This window comes from Cavia porcellus, unplaced genomic scaffold, assembly GCF_034190915.1.
Source record: "Cavia porcellus strain 051 isolate PalLab524CR breed Dunkin Hartley unplaced genomic scaffold, mCavPor4.1 scaffold_22, whole genome shotgun sequence".
Lineage (NCBI taxonomy): Eukaryota > Metazoa > Chordata > Mammalia > Rodentia > Caviidae > Cavia > Cavia porcellus.
This window is the reverse complement of record NW_026947505.1, coordinates 37,790,575-37,802,099: the sequence shown is the minus strand read 5'-3', so window position 1 is coordinate 37,802,099 and position 11,525 is coordinate 37,790,575. Positions and strand designations below refer to the sequence as shown.

The window sequence follows — 11,525 nt, the reverse complement described above, 5'->3', positions numbered from 1 at the left end:
CTCTGACTTACTGATTATTCAAGAGTATGCTTAATTGCCATACTTTTGCATAGTTTCTATGTTTACTTTTGCTATTGATATTTATTTTTATTGCACTGTGATCTGATAATAAAATTCCAATGTTTTTGTGTTTATTTAGGCATTTTTATTAGCAATTATGTGGTACATCTTGGAGAAAATACTATATGCTTCCAAAAGAATATATATTCTGGTGTTGGGTGGAACACTGTAGATATCTATTAAATACATTTGATCAAAGGTTTGATTCAACTCTCATATTTCTGTTGATTATTTGTTTAATTGATCTATTTGTGATAGTTTGTTATTGAGGTCTCTGAGTACAATTATATTGATATTTATCTGATATTTTATGCCTATCAATGTTTGCTTTATGAATTTTGTTGCATCATGTTTTGGTGCATCTCTTCCTGTTGAATAGTTCACTAACCAACATGTACTGCCCTTCTTTGTCTCTTTTGATCAGCTTTGGCTTGATGTTCACTTTTTCTGAAAATAGGAATGTTACCCCTACTTGTTTTTTTTTATTCTTGTTGCATAGATTATTGTTTTCCATTCTTTGATTTTCAGATGATGAATTTCTGTGCTATATGTGTTTGTTATGTACTGCACATTGTTGATTTTGTTTATTTTTTAACTTCTGGATTTTGTTTCTTGATACACTCTGCTAATCTGTATCTTCATATTGGTGAATAGAGTCCATTTACATTGTTAATTACAAAGGATAGATATTGATTTTTTTTCTGTCACTGCATTATTTTTCTGTTACTCCTTTGGTTTATTTCGCTTCCACTTAATTGCTGTCTCTGACTGATGCATCCATTCTATTGGGCCTTTTAACATGTTAGCATCATTGTCGCCTGGTGCGAGTTATATTTTCTCATTGCTGAGGCAAAATACTCAACACAAAAGTTAATTGAGGAAAGTTTTGTTTAGCTCACAGTTTATATAGGTTTTAGTTCATAGTTAGCTGGCTCAGAGGCAGGGTAGCATGGCAGAGAGTTATGGCAGAGAAGAAACAGTTCATCTCAGACAGAAGGCAGAGGTCTCAAGCAGCAAGTCCAGCTGAAAACAGCAGCTTCTTCTGCTTCTACAGTCTAGGCTGGTGGGGTTAGGGGAGGTACAAACCAATCAGTGCAAGGATTTAGTAATTACAGGATCTCAATCTCAGCATCACATTCTATATTCAGCCACTTTGGAAAAAGTTTCACCTACGACTACAAGAGGCTTTGAGGGAACACCTAGATAGGTCATAACACCTGGGATAGATGTGAGAATTTTTCGAAGTGTTTGTTTGGTGAACATAGATGTTTTTTAGGTTCTCTTTATCACAGATATGTCTTATTTATCCATAAATTTTAGAAGGCTATAACATACTGGGTTAAAAGATTTTTCTTTTAGAGCTGGACACACTTTATTCCAATATCTCCTTGACTTTAAGGTTTGTGTTCAGAAGTCTGTTAATTCTAATGGATTTTCATTTATAGGTGACTCATTGCTTTCCTCTAACCACCTTGAAGATTTTGTTCTTGTGCTAGATTTCTAGTATTTTCATGATTATGACACAGAAGTCTTGTTTTCTCTAACCATGGATATTTAGAATTCTATATGAATCATATATATATATATATATATATATATATATATATATATTACATTCTTTTTCTGTGTCTTTTTCTACTGTTAATTCTGTGACTTTTTTTTATTCTTTGTGCTCTCTTCTGAATTTTCATTAATTTAAATTACTCTAGTATTAGACTTTTGTCATGTAGTTGTCCCTGAATCCATTTTTCAACTTCTCTCATTTTTTAAAATATCTCTCCGTTGACCACAACACTTGTCTTTTGGATCTGACACTTTGACTTCACATTGGTATCTCCCATTGTCTATACATTCTCCTGGATACCTGTTTGAAACACTTTTATGCATTATCATTCTTTTTTGTGTTGAACACTCATATTTATCTCTTTCTTGAACAGTACTGTATTTAGATTAGTGTCTTCTCTGGACTTGCAGATCATTGGAGCAAGAGGGACTTTATCTGGTCAGTTATATATTCTTTAGATTTGCAAAACACCTGACTGAACTGTTTTACTTTCACTGATATCCTCTGTGATGTTTCTGCTGTGTGGCTTATCATTTACTCCTCCTTGGTGCCCCCTGAACTGATTATGGGGGTACTGAGGAATTTTTGAGCAATTTTCTTGCCTTGTCTTTTTGTGCTTCTATTTTTGTGTGGGACAGATTTTGCTGATGTTTTGGCTTCTTTGGCCCAGTGTCTGGTTCTTCATGTATGAGCTAACATATGGCTTATGACTCCTAAGCAATTCAGATACTGGCACACAGAGAAAAACAACTTACAGAAACAAATATGTCAACTTGGCCATAGCAGTAAATTTAGTGGCAGAATTTAATCAAATATTGACAAACCCTAAGAACCACTCATATAGTGCCTGTAACCAGGTCAAAAACTTTAGTGAAGGCTCTTAGGATTCCCAGATAATAACACATTGCAGTTCATACCACTAATTTCAACTGGATGTAAGCAGTGATATAAGATCACAAACAGAACACTAGATTAAATGCCATCTCCTTCAGGTTTAACCCCTCTGATGTTTATTCCCACCAAAGTTGGCTTCCTACCATGTTATACACATTGTGATACTCCTGCCTTGAGCCTGAGCTTGAGCTTTCCAGGGGATCTCAACTGATTCCTGTTTGTCTCTCACCTTCTCAAATCTTGTTCAACACTTAACCTGTTAGGATTGGAGTAATTTATTTTAAGGATGACTTAACCTCTTTTCATTAGCTTTGTTTGTTTATTTGTTTGTTTTTGCTTGTAATCCTTCTATTGTTTATGTGGCACTCTGCTTTGAATACTGAGAGAGTATGGACTAAATTCATGTTTAAATACATCCTAATAAGAAGACAACCTTGTAAAAGTTCTAAAAGCATACTTCCCTGATAAAATAAGAATTCAAACACTTATACAACCTTAGTGTGAAATTTCTAGAGTCTATATACTATTAGTGGTGCAGTGAATTTTGGCAATGATTAAATTATTTTTTTATTCACAGTGCTGTAATGTAGTTTTGGGAATTGCTCAGATTCATACCTAGTTAGTTCAAAATTAAAATTTTAACTCAGGGCTTGGGCTTCTGTAGGACTCGTATTCTGCCCTATTGTATCATTAGGAAAACAACTTGCTTCCTCCGTTTTATAACCATCACCATAAAGAACTCAGGCAGAAGAGCAGCAAGCTAACAGTTTTGTGTCCAACCCTCATTAGAGCAACTAATGCCAATGGCATATGACCTAAGTATTAAGAAATAACATTTGGTGACAAGGATAGAGAATTGCTCATCAGTCTTGTAAAACTTCCAACATCAGCAAAGAGACTGTAAATAGGCATAATGATTAGAGAGATATTCTGGTAAATGCAGGAACAGAACTGTCCTCAGAAGCAGGACAGTTCCTCACTCCCACTTAGTGAGCTTCTTTCTGCTGAATTCTTTCACATAGATGAAGTCAGCCTAACTAGACACATTATTTGAAAACTTAATTTTTACGTCTTTTCTTGAGACTGTATCTCCTTTAATTATTGTCATTTATTTAAGTACCAGAAAATCAAGATTATATAACTTCTACCTTGAAAGAATTAAATTTTTTAAATTATTACCCCTCCCCCACCAAAAAAACCATAAACTTGGCCATGTACCAATTGAGTAGATGATAAAAGAGAACATGGTTTAAAGAGAATTTTAAAATCAGTAAGGGATTTTTATGGTAGTTAAAGACCTATTGCCATTTACCTCTCTCAAACTAATTCTTACTTTGAACAAAAATATTTCATGATTCTTGTCATTAAATATTTCTGAGGTAGTTCTGAGATTTTTCTGTGTGTGAGAATCTTTAACTGAGTTTTCATAGCTGCCTGGATGTCCTAAGTTTATTCAACGTGTTATCCTTTCATGATCATGATCATTTTTACTTTTTTAGAAAATCCAAAATTTGAACAGTGCTACATCCTGTAAATAAGATGACTGAAGACAAACTGTAATGATCTTTTCTTTTTTTTTTTTTTTTTGTCTTTTTCGTTTTCGTTTTTGTCGGTAACAGGGATCGAACTCATGACTGCCTGCTGCAAGGCAGGCGCTTATGCTGCTGAGCTAAATCCCCAACCCCTTGTAATGATGTTTTGAACTTGTTTTCCTATTGAGTGGCACTCAGAAAAAGCATTCAATTTATTCTTTATCATACCTTCAAAGGCATTCACAGAAGATTATTTCCAGAACTGTTTCAGAAATTGGTAAGACCAATGGGTAATTGTGACTGAACAAAGCAAAATATTTTGAGAGATATTAGTGGCAAAATGTCTTTTATTCTAATTTTTTTTAAATTTATACATTCACTATATATTGAGGTCACAGCCCAGAAGTTTAGACAATAGAATGAAAACCAACTTGAAAAAGAAGTTTAAAAAACACTTGCACTTCAGTTTCTGCCTTCTCATGCTACCTGCATCAATCATACAGAAAACCTGACTTCATGAAGGAAAGAAGAAATTTCATGGAACAGAAACGAGCCAGGCAACCAAGCACGTGGCGTCCAGCCTCATCAGCTGCTAGTTACGAGATCTCTCCTGGACATTTCATTCCCTCAAAACATAGTAAGTAACTTCCAAGTGTATCCACAATCCTGAAACATGATCAGAGTCCTTATTCTAATCCTAAATTTGGAAATAGTTCATTATTTAGAAAAAGCTGATTAATAAAGTCACAGAATTTAAACAAATAGAGTATGCTCATTGTTTTAGTTACTTTTTTCCTCATTGCTGGAACAAAATTCCTGACACCCAAAATTAAAGAATGAAAGGTTTATTTAGCTTACTGTTTTTGGAGGTTTCAGTCCATACTCAGCTAGTTCCAAGGCAGGGTAGCATAGCTAAGGAGCGACTGCTCATGGCACAAGATAAACATTACCACTCCAAAGGGTACAAACAGGAGAATACAAAAGAATAGGACCAACAGAAGTCCAAACTTCATCAAGGCAAACTTTAAGTCCTGAAATTCCATGTTCAGCATCTGAAGCCATTTAGTTGGCTTGAAAGTGTTTGAGTGATTCTACCTCCATGACACTTGTGGTAGTTGTAGCTCTCACAGTTTCTCTTTGGGGCTGTATTTGCTCCATCCTTGTAGGTCTCCTTAGATGATCCATACTGCTGACTTTTCCAAACTTTTGGGTCCTCCAGTGCACATTTGGCTTCACATTCATAGATTTACATACTGCCTTCTCAGTAGAAAACTGCCTGACCTCCCAGAGTTTCTGAAATTGGGATAAAAGCCTTTTTAACTTTAGAACTCCTGCATTCTGTATGCACCTAAAACCAGCATCACATGGATGATGCTGAGATCTGCTGCCAGTTGGAGCAGTATCCAGACTTTCCTTACTCTTGGCCAAAGGAGTCAAGTTCTGGGATTGCTGAGCACTCTGAATTTTACAAGTCTGGTTTTTACAAGCAGGATTTCTATCAGCCTTCTGGTCTTCTGAGAGCTGCCAAGAATCTTCCATACAGATCAGCCTAAGGTGTTATGGATCCACTCTTTCAGGTAACATCTCTGAAACTTTGCAAACTCTTCCCACAAGCCATTCCCAAAAGCTCTTGAATCACATGGTCAGGTATGATAACAGCAATGATCTCACTCCACTAATACCAAATTCTGTCTTGGTTACTTTTTTATCATTATTGAGACAAAATACTTGATATCCAAAATTAGGCAAGAAAAGGTTTATTTAGCTTACAACGTTTGGAAGTTTCATTATACATTCACCTGGCTCCAAGGAGGGCAGTATGGCTAAGGGGCAATCATTCATGGCAGCTGCAAACCACAAAAGCAAAAGGAATTCCTCCTTTATGTTGTGTACTGGCTACTCACACCTGGGTAGGTGCAGCACTCACACTGCCAACTCCAGTGCCAGACAATGAACCAAATACAAATGCTAGAGTCAGCTACCTCCATGATTATATGAGGCTTTGGGGAGACACCCAGACACAAACAGTACCACTCACAAATTCTGGTAAATTACTTTCATTGTAGTAAATAACCTGAGGTATTTTAATTTAAGATGAAAAAGTCTTTTACTTGACATTTATATCTTACACTTAAAATCCACCTATTAGCAAAGATAATGAAGAACCTAATGCTCTGTATATACTATGTCATCCATTTATAGAAAACATTTCAAAATAGTATAACTGAATTTTGAGATCTTTTTTATTTTAAGACTTATTGTATGATCAGAAGGAGCCTTAAACATGGAGCAGAAAGTGGAAGTCCTGGGGAAAAGGATGATCGTCAGTGAAACTGCAATACAATTTCCTGACAAGTTTAGGAAAAAAGACAAGGAAAGATAAGAAGCAGATTTGTATTTTTCTCTGTATCTAAAGGATAATAGAAATCACTGTGCTCTTTTGTGGTAGAAAGCTTCAGAATAAAAGTAAAGAATGAGTGGTGTGTGGGAGGAGAAACAGGCATGAGGAATAGTTCTATCAAGAAATCTGAAGAAACCGTATGATGACCTGAAGTCAGAAGCAAAAGCTGACACCAGGATGGCACAACAACCATTCCATATAAAGTTTCCCCTAGAAGATGTTAACTCAGTGCATTCAGGTTGCAAAACAATTTGAAAATTTGTTCTTACTCATCCCTTCGTTCTCTTAAATCCATCTGAAAGGAAAATGAATCTTTCCCTGCACTGAGCAAGGATTGTGGTCAAATTAATTATGAGTGAAAAATCTGTGCTAGGGGCTCATAAATGCAGGAAATGACTTGCTTTATATAGGGGAAAGATGGAGTAATAAAGTGGCAGGAAGAGGGAGAGATAGAAGTTATAAAAGGGCAATAGCAATGCCAAAGTGTGTAATTGAAGAGAATCTCTCCCATGGGAGACATGTTCCCAGGGAAGCATGGGTTTGTGCCACAAGGCTGTAGCTTTAAATACAAAGACTTATTAGGCAATCAAGGCAGCAGACAGCCTTGAAATGCTGCCAAGCTTTGCTCTGAACTCTCCTTCAGGCAAGACAACTTCGCTAGCCCTTATATTCATACCAGTATGATTTCAATGGAGCCAAAATACACTAGATTTAGATTCCTTAGGCACACTCTTGAATCTGTACTCAAATATATAACATACTATACACACATGTATTAATAACCTTCCCACTGCTAGGCAAAATGCCTGACATTTGCACACTGAGAAGACGAGAGGTTTAATTTGGCTCATGATTTCAGAGGACTCAGTCCACAGTCAGCGGGCTGAAATGAAAGAAAATCATGGCAGAAGGAGATGGCATGGCAAAGCTACTTTATTCATGGCAGCATGGAGGCAGAGCAGAGGGAGAAGTACACCCTAAAAGAGGCTACTAGGGACCAGGTATAGTACCCCAACTCACACCTCCATGATCCATGTCGGCTTACCTAAAAGTGTGATTTACTCCTCTGTTGAGCATTTCTGAATCTAGTCAAGTTGATAATTCATAATTAATTGTTATAGTCAGGTATATGGTTGGAGAGTTTACAGCTCGGGAGTATTTTTGAGCATATTTACATTGTTGTATAGGTTTTAAAATAGGTTCTGTTCAATCAGAATTTAAATAAGTTCCTCAAATGGCCTTAAGATGTCACTTAACTCAGTAAACAAAGTTTTGTTCAATACTTACTAGTAGCTGGCACTGTTCATGGTCCAAAACTATAGCAATGCACAAAAGCAGATAGTATTTGATATTTTCTAAGATGCTGCCTGAGGGTAGGCAGATACTACAGTAGCGTTCCTGTTCATGAACACTTCTGTTCTCAAACAGTTCAGTTTACAAACAGAAATACTCCACAAAAGTTTGCTTCCATTTGCAAACTCCAGATCAAGTGACAAATACAACATAACCTTTTAAGTTAATTAAAACAGATTTTCTTTGGAAAGAGCTCCGGTGGCAATGCAGAGAGCAAGTTAGAGAAGTTTCCAAGACTCTACTAGAATAATCAGTGGCTGCTTAAATGGTGCAAGTGTGAAATGACACAGTATGTTCCTGCAAAGAGGTAAAGGAGATGAAATGGATAACTTCTAATAAACTTATAATCACTAAGAGATGATCAGTTTCTTTGTTTTATTTTTCTTTGAGTAGTGGATTGAAGGACAGGAAAATATACAAACATGGAGTCTTCAGAATGAATCTGGACTCCAATTCTCTTTGACAGTGTTGATAGTTTGTTGGTTCCTTTATTCAGTCACCTGCCTACCATCAAATTCTTCACTCTGTTACATTTTTTTGGATAACAAAAATATTTTACCAAAACATAAGATTTATAGAAATTTCCAAACTAGTCATTCAAAATGGTCATAGGCCTTTTCTTAAAAGGGGGGATCTATGCTGGACTGCAAAATCACAGTGTTACTAGTGGAGCTATGAATTTGTTAATGTTTCGATTTTGGTTCAAAAAAAAAACAGCTGGTCCATCTACAGCGTCTAAATAAAGTTAGACTTGGCTAAGAAGAGTATCTTAAAGCACTGGTTTCCTGCTTTTTAACCAATGCATTAGATAACCATAAAAGTGGGGGGGGGAGCCCATACAATATTGAAACTTTCCCCTCAAAAAGTAAAATAAAATAAAATAAAGAACACTCATACCCCTGCAGCTAACTCTGACAACTACCTTCATACACAGTGCTTTATATTTAAACCATGATGGGGGAAATGAATAAAAGCAGAGGGCCATTTCACAGCAATACAGATAAAACTTCTTAGCCTCTGCTCATGCCTTACAACATTGAATCAGGAAAAGACATAGGTTTGATAATGTGCATTTAATCACCAAAGGACTGAAAATGTCTGGAACTTTATTCTATAATGTTTCTAAGACTATGTCTATTATACTCAAACAAAAAGGAAAAAGTCTTGGCAGAACAGAAGTGACACAAACTTGATGAGCAGATCAACTTAAATATTATCCATGGCATAGAGTGTAGTCCATGCTCCACGTGTTTCTGTGATTTGAGTTTTGTTGGTCTTTCACTGCTCCACTACATCATTTGCTAATCAGTCATCTGGGTTAGAAGCACTTAACAAAGCCTGGATGGATAGCAGAAGTGGGTGGATCTGTAGTTCTTATGACCATTCATATCTTTCAAAATATCTAAACATATTCTCCCAACTTGTCTACATTAGGATGGTAAATTTTGGTCATGAAACATATGTTAAGTGCGGCCATTGGGTATTCTTCTGGCAGAAATAGTTCAAATTTAAATGTTCCTCCTTCAAAAGGGGAATCCGGGAGACCAGCAATGACCACATGAAAATAACAGGTGTTACTCTGCCTGGTTCCGCTTTAATCCCAGGAACTGACTGCCAACAAACACTGGATTTTCTTGGTGATCCTGTGGGGCAGCCCAGCCATCTTGTCAGATTCAAAGTTCAGCCTCTGATCGCGTCTCCAGCTCTGCTCGCCTCATGCCTCTGTTACATTTTCCAAACCATGTTCCACAGCGTAATTATGAACCACAAGAAAGCTGCTTTAGCACACTTCAGGTTATAGCACCTTTAGGAAATTGTACATTCTATATCCCTTTTAATATGGACAACTGAACTCAGAGGCACTCTCTATGGGAGACACTGCTGAACTTTATTTGACCCAGCATTTACAAACAATATTTGAATGAAAAAGTAGTGTTTTGTTTATTTCATTATGGAAACCTTTAATTGTTCATTTCAGAAAGAGCTACTATAAAGATGCCAAATATACATGGCTTGCTTTCTTACAGCCCTTCATCTCCTTTTTATTTTTAATTCCACAAGTCTTTTAAGAAACTTTCACTGGCTAGATGTTGTGGTGCATGGCTATTATACCAGCACCTGGCAGTAAGAGACAGGATTGCAACTTGGAAGCCAGCGTGGGCAACCTGAGCTAGATAATCTGTCTGAAAATTTAAATGAATTAACAAATCTGTCTAGTGACATAGGTCAGCGCAAAGACCCTTAGTTTAACTCCCAGAACTGGAAGAAAACGGGAGGCAAGAAGAAAGAAAAGAAGGAAAGAGGGAGGGGAAGGGAGTTAAGAAAAGAGGACAAGAAACAAGGAAAGGGGAAAAGGAGGAAGGAAGGAAAGAAGGAAGGAAGGAAGGAAGGAAGGAAGGAAGGAAGGAAGGAAGGAAGGAAGGAAGGAAGGAAAGACAGTGTTACAGCAGTAATGGCAGTGACAATAACCTTGGAATGCTGATTATCTTCTGTGTTGTGGGCTTTATACACGTTACTTCATTCATCTTCATTACAAAACTTTAAATTAGGAAGTTTTAAATGTGTCCATTTCATAGCTGGTGTCGCTTTTAGGTCAAGTGGCCAAGATTCCACCTGAGATCTTCCTAATTCACCTTCTCCTCACCCCACCCACACCTTCACCATGATCTAGTATCCAAAACCATCCAGAAGTACTTAATTTTATGTCTTTATAGAGTTTGATTGAGTGATTAATTTTCCTGTGCTTTTTGGTTTTGTTTCTTTTGGTTAGTAACCTACACACATTATCTGTCCTTTTAGAAAATGATGGTATTACCTTCATTTCACTTAAACTATATTAAATATTACATCAATTGCTAGAATAATCAGCAAGAGATTTTCCTGTCACTCTTAACTCTTACTTTTATTTTACTACATATAATAAATTTCAGCTATTGTTACGTCTTTTCTTTCTTTCACAAGATATTTCATGAAGCATTTTTGAAACTTTTTCAGACAATCTAAATACCATGATACAAGGGCAGAAAAGTTTGATTAACTCAACTGTTTAATAAGTACTCATTTTATTTCAACACTGTACATAAAATAGTAAAAATGATCCTCTTCCTGCCTTCAAGGAACCCATTGAGAGAGAGAGAGAGAGAGAGAGAGAGAGAGAGAGAGAGAGAGAGAGAGAGAGAGAGACAGAGATAGAGACAGAGACAGAGACAGAGATAGAGAGACAGGTTACAATGTAGGAAAATGTAACTGTAATAAGTACAGGTACTCTGGAATTATGTAACACCAAGTAATCTTGACTTGGAAATTGTGGAATCCTTCTGGAGGAAGTGCGGTCTCATCTGAAAATATGAGCAAAACCAAGCTGAGGAAGAGAATGGTGAGAGAGTCTAAGAACAAGAAGGGCACGTTTTCAGGGGAATCATATGGCTGGATGTGAATCATGAGGGCTAAATGTCAGGGAGATTGCAGCAGTTCTGCCAGTGGCTTCTCGAGTTGGTTATCTTTCAAGCTAGAGTGCTATAAAGAGAAGTTGGTGTTAGAAACAATGCTATGTACAGGGAGGCGCATGGGTTGGAAACAAGGACATCTGGAGCTGGGTTTGACAGCCAAGCAATATGTTGTCCTGGATTTCTGAGTGCACTATGTTAGAGGAGCCCATGGGTCACCCACCCTGGGAATTTCAGTAAATCAGGAGTCACAGAGGTCTGAAGATTCCATTTGA

General features: G+C 36.8%; 1 pseudogene; it reads right to left on the bottom strand.

The window, feature by feature from the left end:
* Positions 1-9,010: 9,010 nt before the first annotated feature.
* Positions 9,011-9,467, bottom strand: LOC100731271 (ubiquitin-conjugating enzyme E2 N-like; annotated as a pseudogene).
* Positions 9,468-11,525: the final 2,058 nt, after the last annotated feature.